The following is a 15,216-nucleotide window of genomic DNA, read 5'->3' on the forward strand; positions in this document are numbered from 1 at the left end:
AGTCCACAGGAAGATATACATTCCAGGTCATGATCAAAACTGGAAGCCTCGAGCTGAAGGCTTTACTAGGCAACCTACAGCATCCATTTCAGGCACTGTTCTCAGCCAAGGGACCAGATCCCAGCCTCTGATTTATTGCAGATGAGAAGCACTGAAACACTGCAGCAAATAGAGACTGGGAGAGCCAGCTCTTTCATCACAGTAATAAATGTACGTTCCCAGAATCATTGAAACCTTTTTAGTTTTAAATTCTCCACCCCTTACCTAATACAATTAAGGCCTGCGTGAATTATACAAGGGATAAACAAAGAGATGTACTGCTTCCCAGAGACTCAAAAGGAGATCTACATTACCTTCCTACATTAATGCTACTTAACAAATAGACCTCCAGCCCAGGCTAACTTAGCATTAGTTTTCCCTGAGAAAAAATTAATTTGCCCCAGATTTTATGGTTCTAGCCAGTTTCCCCTAATAATTCTTTTTTTTGTTTGTTTCCTGACAACATTTATGCCTCACCCCTTACTCTTTCCCTTCTTCCCCATATCTGGGCAAGCCCCTGGGTGCTCCCTCATTTGACACTGGCAGGAAGTTCAAACCACACAAGCCCAAGGCCACACATAAGAACCCTCACTCCAAACCCCCCCACCCAAAACACCATAGAAACCTCAAGCCATTTCAGACCTTCTCAGGATCCACCTTGGCCTCCCCAGAGAGTCTCATTTTGTGAGCAATATGGTATATGTGTGTCACTGATCTCAATATCTGAACCAAATTTTGGGTGGAGGTCCATTCCATTCTGTGTGGTGGCTACAAAGGCAGTTATCTCAAGGAGGCAGCATGGGGAACACCCTAAAGTCCGGATGGCCAACCATGGTTACATGGTTATAAACAGGGACCTAAAAGCTTTTTAAAGGATGGCTGTTCAACTGGATCAAGTAAGTATTTCAAGAACTGAGTGACCCAAACACAGTGGCTCTAAATGCAAAGGGTATAAAAAGAACTTTTTTAACTACTGGAAGGATTAATCTGCTTATTCTGTCCACCCATTCATGAGCTCATCTATCCATTCATTCTAAAAGGATGTATTGAACATCTGTTGTTAAGTGCTAGGGATACAGCAGCACACATGACATACAATATCCCTACCTATCCCATTATATGGGAAATAGAGAAAAATACAGAGAACTATATATTACTAAGTGATACACAATACAACGGATAAAATGTGGGGAGTGGTGGGAACAGAACACCAAGGAGGAATATCTGCCCAACTTAAATATAGTAACCTGAAGTGAGAATTGATAGATGAATACGAATTCGTCAAGCAAAATGAATAAGCATATATACAAAAGACAGTGTAATGGAAAAGCAGTGAGGGGCATGGAGAACAGTTCAAAAGGAAAACACATGAAAAGTCCAGCAGCAAAGAGAGAATTAGAATATTCAGGAAACTGAAAGTACTTCAATAATTTAGTGTAATGACAGAATATGTCTCTGAAGAGCTGCTCTAAAATAACATGAAAAGGCAAAAACATCCAATGTTATGAGTAAGTAAACTGTATATTGAGAAACGTTTTTTTTTTTCAGTTTTATGGTGTACAAAAGCCAGACCTAGAGATACTAAATTGGAAATGTTCTGGAATCTTTTTGTGATCAATTGGGAGTCCTAACACAAGCCACTGGATCTCCTGTGGGACATTTAAGATGAGTTCAATTATCCAATTTTCTCTGGAGTCATCACAATACAACATGGAAGACCTACACACTGGTCGTCATGGTGAATGCTCTGTCATACTCAGATTGATGGTTTAGCCCCGTAGTCTTGAGTTTCTTTGGGCCCCAGTTTCTTCACTTGTGAATAGGCAATAATAATATTTGCAAAGATATCACTTATGAGAATGTGGGATTCCTTGGATTACACCGACTCTTACTGTGTTCTATACCCCAGAGCTGTCATTATAACCCACTCCAAAGCTAGAAAGAGACAACAAATCTCCTCGGAGAGAAAAACCTCTGATCCAAACTTGGCTTCACAACGAACGCTCCTTCAGTCTGAGCAGTGCAGGGCTGCCGTTGTTGATTCATTTTGTGTTGGCACCTGAGAAACTTAGTGACTTGTGTTTATATTTATACTGGCATTCGGAGTCTCAGGAGGTGTGCCTGAGATATGAAAAAAGACAAGAGAAAACAGAACTTTTTGAAAGCCAGAAGAAGTGCGGGAGTTTGCCTTTTCACTCTGGGTTGACTTCTAAATAACTTTTTGAGGTGTCTTTCCACATCATCTCACTAAGGAGAGGGATCTTGGCTGAGAAATAGAGAGAGAGAGGAAGAAAAAATTTAAAGAACATGAACTATATTCAGATATAATTTCAGTGAATATTTATGCAATGTGTGCAAAAAGTTATTTTCTGAGATTATTATTTTTATTTTTCAGAAACAGACCAGTGAAGAGTACAATTTACCCACAGACAACAATTGAGGCAAAAGATACAGGGTCTTAACAAAACTACGCTTTTATGAGAACCTGATTCTGTGGATGACATATATCCTTGGAGAATGGGGCAGCACAACAGAGCCAGTGGGATGGAGCCAATCAAAGGGGACCATTCTCATGTTCTCATCTTTCACCAAGGACTCCAGACACAGCCAGCAGCAAAACCCTCCTGTCCTCAAACTCAATCAAATGAACACGCATGCCTGCCGACACAATCTATGTACGCTCAGCTCATCCAAAGAGAGAAGCTTACCCAACAAACCACTTAGCTCTTCCAGGACTTCTTCATTTCTCCATCAGCTTGAGGAAGAGTGACCACGTGGGTGATGAGAAGTTTCTTCAGGTTAAAGAGGGCTGCAGTTATGAATACTGTACTTACATGTCACCACACAAGCTTCCAGTTTAAGGAAAAGAAAGAACTATCACTCCCTTTGTAATCTTGCCCCTTATTCTAGATGGTGCTTCTTGTTGTTCAATACGGTAATTACACACCCCACACCCATTTGCAAATTACCCTTGGGCACCAATGATGAATCTCTCCCAAAGACTGATGCCAACAGCTCCACGCTAACAGCTCCCAGGACTGAGCCCAGTCTGCCATTTTACGAAAGAGCAAAACAGCGATTCCTTCAAGATGACCCAGTAGGCCCTGGAAATCCGTTAAAATGATTTCAGGAAGTTAGGACTGTCAACAAGGTTCATTTATAGTAATGGAGTTGTAAAATCAGCCTAATTGTCTAAAAGCAGGGGATCAATTAAATAAAGTATGCTATAACTTTAAAACGACGTTCCATATAATCATTACAATCGAATAATAAAAGCATATTTGATGGTATAGGGAACCGCTCCTGCAGTGTTAAGTTACAGAACACCGTGTGCAATAATACGATTCTATTCTTGCAATACAGGAATGTGTATATTCCTAGAAATTTCCCTCTCTCCCTCCCCACTTCTCTTTCTTTCTGTGTGTTTGTAGAAGGTGCTCACTCTTTCCTTACAGATCTCACTTAAAATCACTTTCTCATTGAAGCCTTCCCTGCACACACTACACCTAAAAGACCAAATTCTTCTCAATCCCCATACCCTTCTCACACCCACACTCTTCTCAAGTACTTCAATCCCCATACCCATGTTTATTTGTCCACCTTAGTATTTATAGCTCTGTAGCATACTAAATGTATCTGTCAAGGTCCTGGAAAGAAACAGATGGCACACAGAGTATAATAATTGGGGGGAAAAAAAGTACAGGGAGTATTTATAAGGGTGTAAGCAGAGTTAAGGAAAATCAGCAAGATACTGCAAAATATCCCAGGATGAGGAACAGTTGGGGCGGGGAGACGGTAGGGGCAATGCCATCTCTGTAAATGAAGGAGCAGGAGGCGAGTGCAGTTATCAGAACCTGGAGACAAAGTGGTACCTGCACAAGAGGATGCGGGGCAGGAGCTATGGCCTTCGAGCGGGAACAAAGCCACTGTGAATCCATGGCTCAGCAGGAATAAATACTCTGGCATCTCTTGCCTTCCACTTTCTGATCTCCTGCCAGTGCCTCCCACTTTCTGAAGCCAACCAGCATGCAGAGGACAAAGGAGCTGGTTGATGTGGTCCTTAAAGTCCATCCTTCCACAGAGCAGTGTGGAAGTACCCAGGTGGAAAGTATCCAACAACTGCAAAGTTTACTTATTTGTTTGTATATTGACTCCCCCCAGTAAAATGTAATTTCTGAGAGGATAGGGCTTTTTTCTCTGTTCTGGCCACTCGTGTATTCCCAGCACCTAGAAGTCTACCTGTGTGTAGTATGATGGCTTAGTAAATATTTGATGAATGAATGTATGTTCAGTGGTAGTTATAAAATGTTTGTATTTGGGTAGTGAGTTTATGGGTAGTTTAAATTTCTTCATGTGACTTTCCATATTTTCTAACTTTTTTCAATAAACATATTTGCTTACAATCGAGGCATGCGCACACACACACACACACACACACACACACAGATGTATACAGGAGTCTAGCAAGAAAGCAGTGAGAAGAAAGTCAATTCCTATTCTGGAATTCATCAAGTAATAAAACTTGTACTGTGTTCCCCAGCTCTGAACCATGGAGACTCAGTCATGTCTAGGAAACACTGATCAATATTATCTTTCCAGACTTTATAAATATCCCAGACCAATTGCCTATATATTATTTATGCTGTCAAGATAATATGTAGGTAATACATAATTAAACAACAGCCAAATCTAGAGACACAAGTACAGCATTGATCATGAAAGAACCAACCTTATTTTGACAAAAGGAAGGAAAGATGTCCTTCAGTGCTGGACAACTACTTTTTAATAAAACTACACAAGCGGCTTGGCAGTTCCTTTTCCCAGCAGAGGTCCCCAACCTTTAGCAATGTGTGTCCCAAATGAGCGTCATTACTAACACTTTTATCTAGTTACCTGTAAATTATAGTTACCTGTAATATAGGCCCAATTCAATCATTGGTCCCTAAATACCAGACCAGAAGTGGATTCTGGGAATGTGTTTCCCATGGCAGAAGCTATCCTTTCAGTAGTAGAAATGATGATTGGATGATATGAAATCATATTTTATTAGTTGACTCAAAACATATATAGTAAAATCCTGTTAAAAGTGCTTCACTATATGCCCGTCTTATCTGCCCTAGATACTAGGTGCACTCCATAATACAGCTATTAAATTACACCAAAAACTGACAGCAGATCTACCTTATACATTCAAACCAGCCTTATAATAGGGGCTGCTCGCGTTTTTAATGGAATGTAATAGATACTGATTTATACACCCAGGTGTGAATGGTATACTTTCCTTTTCCCACCTTCCACCTTGAAGATAAATGAGCTTCTATTTCTGTGCACCATTGCCCCTTTCCTCACTCCAGATGTTTTTCCCTGCTCTTCAGTATGGTAATTGCACATCTAAAACCTGAACACTCCCTGAATGCTGAAAAAAAAAATACCAGATTGCATGAAAGTGTTTTGACAATCACAGGAAAAAAATCTTAGATGCAGTTTATAAATATCATTAAATCAATGAAGGTTTTAAGTTAACTTGTTTCTGGGTGCTTGTGTGGCTCAGTCGATTATGTGTCCAACTTCAGCTCAGGTCATGATCTCACAGTTTTTGAGTTTGAGCCCCCCCCATCAGGCTCTGTGCTGACAGCATGGAGCCTGGAGCCTACTTCAGATTCTGTGTGTGTGTGTGTGTGTGTGTATTTGTGTGTGTGTGTGTGTGTGTGTGTGTGTGTCTCCCCCTCCTCCTCTTGCACTCTATCTTTATCTCTCTCTCAAAAATAAAGAAACACTAAAAAACTTTAACCCGTTTCATCTGTGTTATGTATTTATGTACTTAGATATTTGTGTGTTTATAGACTACAGGTATATTTTTTCTATATTTATCATGAAATTTCATGAAGAGCATCTTCGACTCTAAGAACAATTCCCAATCAGGGAAAAGGCAATAAAAATGTAAAACAAGACATTATATTAAAAGCAGAGGCATAATATATAATAACAGCTCTTGCTATCTGATGTTTCATGGCATAGCATTAATCCACTGAGAGTTTCTGGCTAAAGACCTTCCCTGAAAAATGTCCCAAGTTTCCATGGAGCAACCCGTCCCGCCTTCCCCCGGGCCCCCAGGATGTTGCTGGCTCACCAGCAGTGGCAGCAAGGGTTGTAGCATCAGCACCTCTGATTGGAGTAATGAATTGATTAATAAATGCTAACCAAGTTTATACAGTATAAAGATGTCTGATTTGTTACACTAATTCATCGGGGTTGTACCTTCATGCTGAATTAGCAGTGGCAGCCTCAAGAAACGGGAAAGGTCAGTGGTAAGAAGAATATATAGTAGCCAAGATAAAAGCATGAAAGCCTTCACTAGAAGTTGAAATGGAGAAGCAAAGAGAATTCTTTGATAAATTCTTTGGCCTGTGGTTCAGCATCATCAAAAAACTAATTTGTATGCTCATCTAACTCCATGTTATGCAATTAGCAAAAGTCACTAAGAGACCAAAGCAAACAGAGAATACCAAAGTGAGGATATATAGTGCCGTTCGCCATAAATAATGCAGATTTGCTGACTCCAAATTTCATAACTACAACCATGCTGGAAACATAACTGACTCAAACGTATAAGGCAAAACTATCCTGGCAGTCAACTGTTCACAGGGTTGACATTTTTCTAACATCTCTTTTTAAGAGTCTGAAGTTTAAAACCGCTATTTCTCACTGACCGTAATGACACTTTTACCAAGCTCTCCTTCGCTAAACTGGTACCTTGGCTCATTTGATCCAAAAAGCACAGCTAGGTCTTAAAAGCTTCTGGGTACAGTAGAGAGAGCAATATACAGTACTCTTTTTTAAAGTTTATTTATTTTGAGAGAGAGACCGAGAGAGAGGCAACATGTGTGGGAGAGACAAAGAGGGAGGGAAAGAGAATCCCAAGCAGGCTCTGCCTTGTCAGCATGAGCCCAATGTAGGGCTTGAACCCACCAACCATGAGAGATCATGCCCTGAGACAAAACCAACAGTCAGACACTTAACCGACTGAGCCATCCAGGTGCCCCAATATACAATACTCTTATTTCACCCGCTCCCTGAGGAAGAAGTAGGGAGCTGTCCTGTTGTGGGAAGGCTATTCTCAGAAGTTGGGTCAAGGATCTGGTTTGCAATTTCTTTTTCTGAGCACTGCCAAGTCAGCATATTGTTTATTTAAAAAGAGAAACATGTCCCCGGTCCTTCAGTGTATGTGAACACAGTATGATGTCTGGTTGGTTCAAGATTAGAATATAATTGGAATTATTGCTTCGTTTATTATTGTGCTCCTATGCTGAGTGCAAAGAAATTCTATAGTAAAAATGCACTGTACATTCTGTAAAGCATATAACAGACACTGTTTCATTATTTTATCATGAATTAAATAGAAAAAAAAGCCCAATTAATGAAGCTAGTCATTTCCAGAAAAAAAAAGGAATATTAAAAGCAGGCCTTCAAATAATAAGAGGGTTTTCATGTGGAATGATAATGATAATAACAACAACATTCTAATATGATTCAGGGGGCTTGAAGAAAATCTAAGAAGATATCAAATGTTTTCCCATTGATGAGTTTATAGTAATTTTAGAGTGATTTTCTGACGTCCTAAAATAGCTAAGTCATACAGATACAGGAAGAACTTGGGAAACTGTTTCACTATTATATTAGGTCAAACCACATTTAGTTACCTTTCCTATAGTCAAAAAGGGTCCACATAGAGGTCCTTTGATGTGTCAACCTGGCTAGGTTACAGCACCTGTGTAATTTCATCAAACAATAAGGTAAGTGTTACCGGGAAGATATCTGGTGTATATGAATAAAGTCCATCATCAGTTGATTTTTTTAAAAAATGTTTAATGTTTACCTATTTTTGAGAGAGAGGGACAGAGCACGAGCTGCAGAGGGGCAGAGAGAGAGGAAGACGCAGAATCTGAAGCAGGCTCCAGGCTCTGAGCTGTGAGCACAGAGCCTGATGCAGGGTTCGAACTCATGAGCCACAAGATCATGGCCTGAGCTGAAGTCGGACACTTAACCAACAGAGCTACCCAAGGGCCTCTCATCGGTTGGTTTTAAGAAAGGGAGATTATCCTAGGTTATCAGGGCAGGCCTCATTCAGTCAGTTGAAAGGCTTTCAGAACAGGAATGAAGCTTCCCTGATGAAGAAATTTTGCCTTTGGATAGCAGCTTCAGCCTGTGCTGAGGGTTCCAGCCAGTTCTTCCTGGTTGCCAGCCCCAGGGTTTGAAACTTTCCTAGCTTGTCCACACAATCATATGTCTATTTTTTTTGAAGTATATCTCCTAATTTATGCTTCTCATATGTTCTCTTTCTCTGGGCTGAACCCCAACTAGTGCACTCAAATTTCGGCAATCTCTGTGGTTCAGTGTGATATAAGGTCATTTGCCCAAAGAAACATCATATTTAAGAAAAAATATACAATTTGCTGAAAATCAGAAAATGATTTTTAAATGGGTATGAGAAAACAGCTATACTTAATTGAATGTACCTCCTCTGGACATTATGTTAACATTTTGTACTTCCTTATATTTGTTACTTTGCTATAAATACCTGAATGCGCATAATATAAAATATAATTAAAATGTCATTATTTTGTTAATTATTATTCAGTGAGACTTAATCTGTCACTATTTTCTAGTCAATTAATTAAAAAATGGGACAAAGGATACATTAATATCCTTAAGGTTAAGAAACGTTTTCAGGGGCACCTGGGTGGCTCAGTCAGTTGAGCGTCCGACTTCGGCTCAGGTCATGATCTCGTGGTTTGTGAGTTTAGGCCCCATGTCAGGCTCTGTGCTGACAGCTCGGAGCCTGCAGCCTGCTTCAAATTCAGTGTCTCCCTCTCTCTCTGCCCTTCCCCTGCTCATACTCTGCCTCTCTCTGTCTCTCAAAAATAAATAAATGTTAAAAAAAAATTTAAGAAAAAAAAGAAAAGTTTTCAGAATTGCTCAGGAAAGAGAGACGTCGGCAAAGTATGTTGGGGAGAGGGATAATGGAAATGTGTTGCCTGCGTGTTGCTGGAGGCAATGTCTAGCTTTACCGAAGTTTTGATAAGAGGTGCTATTACTAGCCCAGTTTCTGTGCTTCTTCAGATCAATGCTTTACCATCATAATGCTAGTGGGAGCCAGAAAATGGTAAATATCTGAAGACCCATTGTGTCAACTTGCACAAAATTATAACGCTAGCAGTCATCACAAAACACTTTGGAGTCAAATACAGCCACAGGGTTGAAGCCAAAAGGCTGACCCTGGTTGTAATGGAGAAGAGTAAACTGAAGTCATAAACGGTTTTGATGAAAATGATCAGCAGTGTGAGTAGCACAGGTAAGTAAGGCTCTTAAATAGATGTTTCAGAATCTGACAGACTCCCTTTAAATGAGAATTTATGGTTTTACCAACACAAGACATTTTAAAATGGACCCACATGCAGGGAAGAATAATGAAGAGAAATACTGAAGGTAAGCTGTGAAGACAGCCATGGCCCCTCCACGATTTCTCTAAAATCTAGCTCCATTGAATCACTAACGTGCTCTCTATTTAATAGGAGGTTGCTCTCTGACACCATAAATCCAGCAACAGTATTTTAGTTATTTACTAAGTGATTAAACTGTAGTAATTTATTCCATTCTTACACCCATATTTTTCCTCCAGGATCCTAAAAGATTTTACTGCCTCCCATAAAGCATTTTCGCTCTAAATATCGATATTGATTTAACTATATCCTATTATTTTTTAGATTTACTTTCTTATTTTACATGAAGTTCTAATCTCCATACAGTTTATAAAAAGATAAAGTAGCTCACTTCCAAAACCCCTTTCTGAGGTCCTTCTATGCCTTTTTCCTGGCTGCCAGTTCTGGGATAATTACATTTAACAACAATCCTAATTGTGACTTTACTCGGATGCTCCCTTTAGACCTATTTCAAGAGGTAAGGGATGTGCTACATTAAAAGTAAAAACTGCACAAAATATAAAATCCCAGGCCTCTGAATAAATATTTAACACAATATTTAGTTAGCCAGCCAGCATACCTGATGAAATATATTTCTCATCACTATCCCTTATACCTCTAGGTAGAGGTGGGTACAGGCTGGGGAGGAATCTACAGTAAAAGTAGGAAAAGTCTTTGGATGAAACCACTGGATGAAGTTAACACAACATCCTGGATAATCAGTTTTACTCATGTATTTAGAGGAAATATTTTATATCAAACCAGTAAGACTCATTATTTTAAACATTAATGTATTCTTTAACACATTGTTAAATAGTGCCAAATATTAAAATTATATACCGTATTTTATAGTTTGACACTGTATATTGTGGGATAGGATGTTAAACTGTGGCAGGAATTTGTAAGACAAATTGCAACAACTGGTAAAAAATCAACCTTTGGGATGTACCTTCAGGTATCATTAGCATCACCTTTTATGTTGGACTCACAATTTCTTCCATTTCCTTTCCCCATCCTACTTAAAAATATATATTCACTCTCCTCTTTACTGAAGGATACTTTGGTGAGAAAATTTGAGGAGGATTATGTTAGAGGGAAAGGTATTTCAGAATTAGGATTAGGATAAAGCATGGTTACTTAGCATAAGTCAGACATGTTCTTAGCAGGTGAAGAACCTTCATGGGAAGGTCTGAACAAATGTCCAGGTTGTTTAAAGGAGCCATGAGGACTCACTTAATTAAGGGACTACTAAGTAAGTAGTCATGCTTCAAAGATCCTTGAATTCAGGAACCTCTAAACAGAGATCCGGGACAGTAATCGCTTCTGGCATGTTTCTACTGACACTGAATACAGAAAGTGTAGACATCAATTGGCAATACCTTCAGAAGTTGAAAGGCTTCTGTTGGTCTCTCTCTGGTATACCTTATTGTCAGGGTCTTCAGACAGTCACATCTTTAAGGCAACAGGCTAGTCTGGAAGGGACCTGGAGAACTGAATCCAAATGCCTCGACTTTCCCTTTATAATACCTACAAACCTCTGAGGACCGGATAAAGGGGTCTGACAAGAGATAACCTGACCTAGTTCCAGCCCACTCTTCACCTCCTACTGGCTGAAAAAAAATTGTTTTTCAAAGGAGACAGACTTTTCCTTCCATGAGAATACTACTCAGTCAGCCATGCTGCTTGGAAATATCATCTGGGAAAAAAGGATGTTGACCAGTGTCAATGGAGGGCCACAGAAACCCGAGGGGCTCTTATCTCCTCAACTCTAAAACACTGGTTTCATTCTCTCTTTGTGCCTGTTACCCCACTTCCTAAAATGCAGGCTATGATTCAACAAAACCCCATTGAGATAAAATGGTTGGTGCTTTCCAAAAGGCAACTTTAAAATAACCTTCATAGATTTATTTCATAGACATTTATATATCTCTTCCCCAAAATCAATGAAATTGCGAATGAAACAAGTAAGGACATTTAGCATGGTCACTACAATCAAATCAATAGCTTTACCATGCAAGTTAAAATTCTGTTACTTGAATTAATGCCTTTACTTATAAAGAATGATTTTTAAAGAATATCGACTGAGACCAAATCCACATGTTGTAAAACAAAATGTAAAGCTTAAGAACACCTTTGGATAATATTATATTAAATTTAATTTGTTCACTGAATTTTGCTCTACTGGAAGTAAGACATCTTAATCCAAACAGGGATATGATTACAATCAATTAAACAAGGCTTTCTTGTCCTATACTTCTGATCTTTATTGTGTACCTGAGACTGATGTTCATAAGTCAGACTTTAATTCCATATAAATAGCAACAGTTCATAATATGTGTCATTTATTTCCCTTTGCACAAAATAAGAATGTACCTTAAATAAGGAATTTTCTGTGCATTTTGCACTGACCATTTTAGCACAGTAAATCATAAGTGTTGATATTTATTTATTAGGTTTTTTTCTTAGCCCCACTCTAATATCCCAAATTAAGTAAATCAGATTCTAACCTAGTAATTCTCTCCTTAGCAAACAAAATGTAACTCTTTGATCTGAATTCCCCACCAGTTAGATACTAGGATTTCCTGCCTTTTCGCACAATATGCTATTGAATTTCCCATCATTTGCACCATAAGAGTACTGTATCCCCACCCCACATATCCTGAGGTTGGATACTTCACACACACGCATACACACGCGCGCGCGCGCACACACACACACACACACACACACACACACACGTGCCTCCTTCATTTACAGGATCACCCTTAAGTTGCCATGTGTTCACAGACAAGGCTCTTTCCTTACTCACACTAATAATCTGATTTTATGAGTTAAAAGCAACAAAAGAAATTTAGTACTTGGTTTCTTTATCTAATCCATATTTACTGCACAGATGTCAGGAGTGATCAGATGGAAGACAAAGGAGATATATTTCCCTGTATTGCAGAAGAAAGGACTTAGATTTGGGACTGGATTTTCTATTTATGTATCCTTGCAATACAAATGCAATAATGCTAGCACGAAATGACCTGGCTGCTTTTTTCAATAAACAGCAGGACTGTTAGCCAACCCATTTCACATGCTTATCTTAAAGGTGAAAAAAAGAGGCATTAAAAAACACAACAATTATCTTACAGCTGTATTGCACCTTTCCTCTGAGACTCTTAAAACATTCTGGAAATTATGGTCCAAATCCTGTACTCAGCACATAACCATCCTCCTCTGGTCCTCTCAGTGAGAAAAACAGTACATAACAGTGGATAAAAATGGCCCTCCAATAAATACAGTTCATCATTCTCTCATGAAATACAACGATTTTGGACAGATACACACAATTGAGAAAAACAAAGGTATATAAAACCTAAGAGGTCCTTCCTAGGAATTTCAGACCTGTTGCCCTCCAGGACCAAATCCAATTCATAGATATTATTTGCTTGGCCTGCACATGTTTGAAAGATTAAATAATGTCACATAAAGTCTGGCTTCCTATCTTCTCTTGAAAGACTTGAGGAAATTTGACAACACTGAGTCCATAACCCCTATGGCAGTTGTAGCTTCTTTTTTTTTTTAATTTTTTTAAAATTTAATTTTTTTAAATTTATTTTGAAACAGAGAGCAAGGAGGGGAGGAGAGAGGAATAGAGAGAGATAAAGTGAGGGAGAGAATTTCAAGCAGGCTCTGTACTCCTAGTGCGGAGCCTGGTGCAAGGCTCGAACTCACGAAATGTGAGATCATGACCTGAGCCAAGATTAAGACCGCGCCACCCAGGCTCCCCAGTTGTAGCTTCTTTATCAGTCAGAGGATACAGAGTTCACCAGTGACTTCTTTTCCTACACTTGCTACACTTTCCCTATTTGCTTTAGCTGCTCACCTTGGAGGTAATCAAGCTTGAAACCTTAATTTTAACCTGGGAAGACATCCTACCTCTTTAAATAGGTTGCTTTTCTCTTCATGCTTCCTAATCACACTTTAAAATTTAGTTATTGAGATAACCCTGGGATGACAACTCATATTGCAATCTGGACTTAATTATTTCAGCAAATATTTGTTATATATGCAAGGCAAAAGGCTGGGTCTGGTGAATATATAGAAATAGATCAGATATAAATCCCATCTTTGGAAAGCTACTGATCTAATGAGGAAGACAAAACTTGGATAGAAATTTCAATGGGCACCTGGATGGCTCAGTTGGTTAGGTGTCCCACTTCAGCTCAGGTCATGATCTCATGGTTTGTGGGTTTGAGTCCCGTGTCAGGCTCTGCGCTGACAGCTTAGACCCTGGAGATTGCTTTGGATTCTGTGTCCCCCCAACCCCTCTCTGTCCCTCCCATGCTTGTGCTTTCTTTCTCTCTCTCTCTCTCTCTCTCTCTCTCTCTCTCTCTCTCTCTCTCAAAAGTAAATAAATAAGCTTTAGAAATTTCAAGGCAGAAATATACCAACACTATAAGAGGGGTATCTGAAAGGTTTTAGAAGATTTTAAAGAAAGGAAAACCCAGGTTCACTGGGAATGGGTGAGGAAAGGCTTTGTGAAGGTTTCCTAGGTCCCCTTATCTGAGGAGCACTCTCTTAGATGGAGGTTTACATGTAGGTGGCTTATTAAGGATGCTCTCAGGATCAACACTTTGGGGCAGTGAAAGAAGCAGGACTGAGAAGTGATGCTGAACCAACCCGTAGTTATAACAAATGGCTTCAAAGACCTCATGGGGAGTTTTGGAACCAGGATGGCCCTTCAGAATTGTTTCAAATGGGAGCAAGTGGGCCTAGCCTTTATAACCCACACCAGCCAGCCCATGTATGTGGTCACCTATAGGCAAAATGCTGGTTCCCACTCACTCCTTCTTTTCACTTTCTGGGCTCAGGTATGGCCTACTCTGCTTTGTATTCTGTTCCCATGCAATAAGCATACAGGGTTGGGCCCACCCTGCCATTTTTTCCTGATTATGGCTCTAACTTGGCAGATGAGGCAATACCCACCATACAATAAGGGGGGGGGGGTGCGGTGAGTAGACTCAGGATGCCCTGCATGCTCACATTCACTCATGCTACTATGTCTCAGCCTTATCACCGAATCTGTCTCACTCTCATTCTTGCTTTCTTCCTGGACATGCCTGACTTTGCAGATCCCTAAGTGTAAATTCAAAATGGAAGATAAAAAGCCCCACTTTGGCATTGGGTCCATTATCTTGTCTTAGCCAGCTTTTATGAGAAAGTCCCACAATGGAGTTAGCTATATATATATATATATTTTGCACTTTGCTCTCTGGCACCCTTGTACGTATGTTCCATCAGCCAGAATGCTAGAAGAGTGGACACATGAGTAGTGCCCCAACCCTAAGGATTGAATGTGTTTGGATACCATTACTAATATCACTGCAACCTAGGTAGGCACCTTATTGAAGGTATTTTATGACACTGATTTAGAGAGATGCTCACTGGCCATGGCCAGCTTGATAACAATAAAAATGATCATAGTTATTAATTATTGACAACTTTCTATAATGGCAGGTGCAGGAATGAGCAATTTATTAATACTGTCTTTAATTCTTACATCAACTCTTCAAAAAATATATTATTCCCTTTTGTAGATGAGTAAGCGGAGGACAATAAAGACAAAACATCTTGCTCATGGTCACATAGCTGGTAAATTGAAAGCTAATGTTCAAATACTATTCATCTGAATCCTCAACCTTAGTTCTTT

At 39.5% G+C, this 15,216-nt stretch overlaps 1 long non-coding RNA gene across 5 annotated transcripts in view; it reads right to left on the bottom strand.

Moving 5' to 3' along the window:
* Positions 1–15,216, bottom strand: part of LOC131487729 (uncharacterized) — a 731,038-nt gene that overhangs the window by 419,352 nt on the left and 296,470 nt on the right. The window contains exon 7 of one of the 5 annotated variants that reach the window (XR_009249926.1): positions 7,710–7,807. The exons of the other annotated variants lie outside the window; for them this stretch is intronic. This is a non-coding gene — a long non-coding RNA (uncharacterized LOC131487729). Of the gene's footprint in view, positions 1–7,709; positions 7,808–15,216 lie in introns of those variants that run through there. 5 annotated transcript variants of the gene reach the window in all.

This window comes from Neofelis nebulosa, chromosome 10, assembly GCF_028018385.1.
Source record: "Neofelis nebulosa isolate mNeoNeb1 chromosome 10, mNeoNeb1.pri, whole genome shotgun sequence".
NCBI lineage: Eukaryota > Metazoa > Chordata > Mammalia > Carnivora > Felidae > Neofelis > Neofelis nebulosa.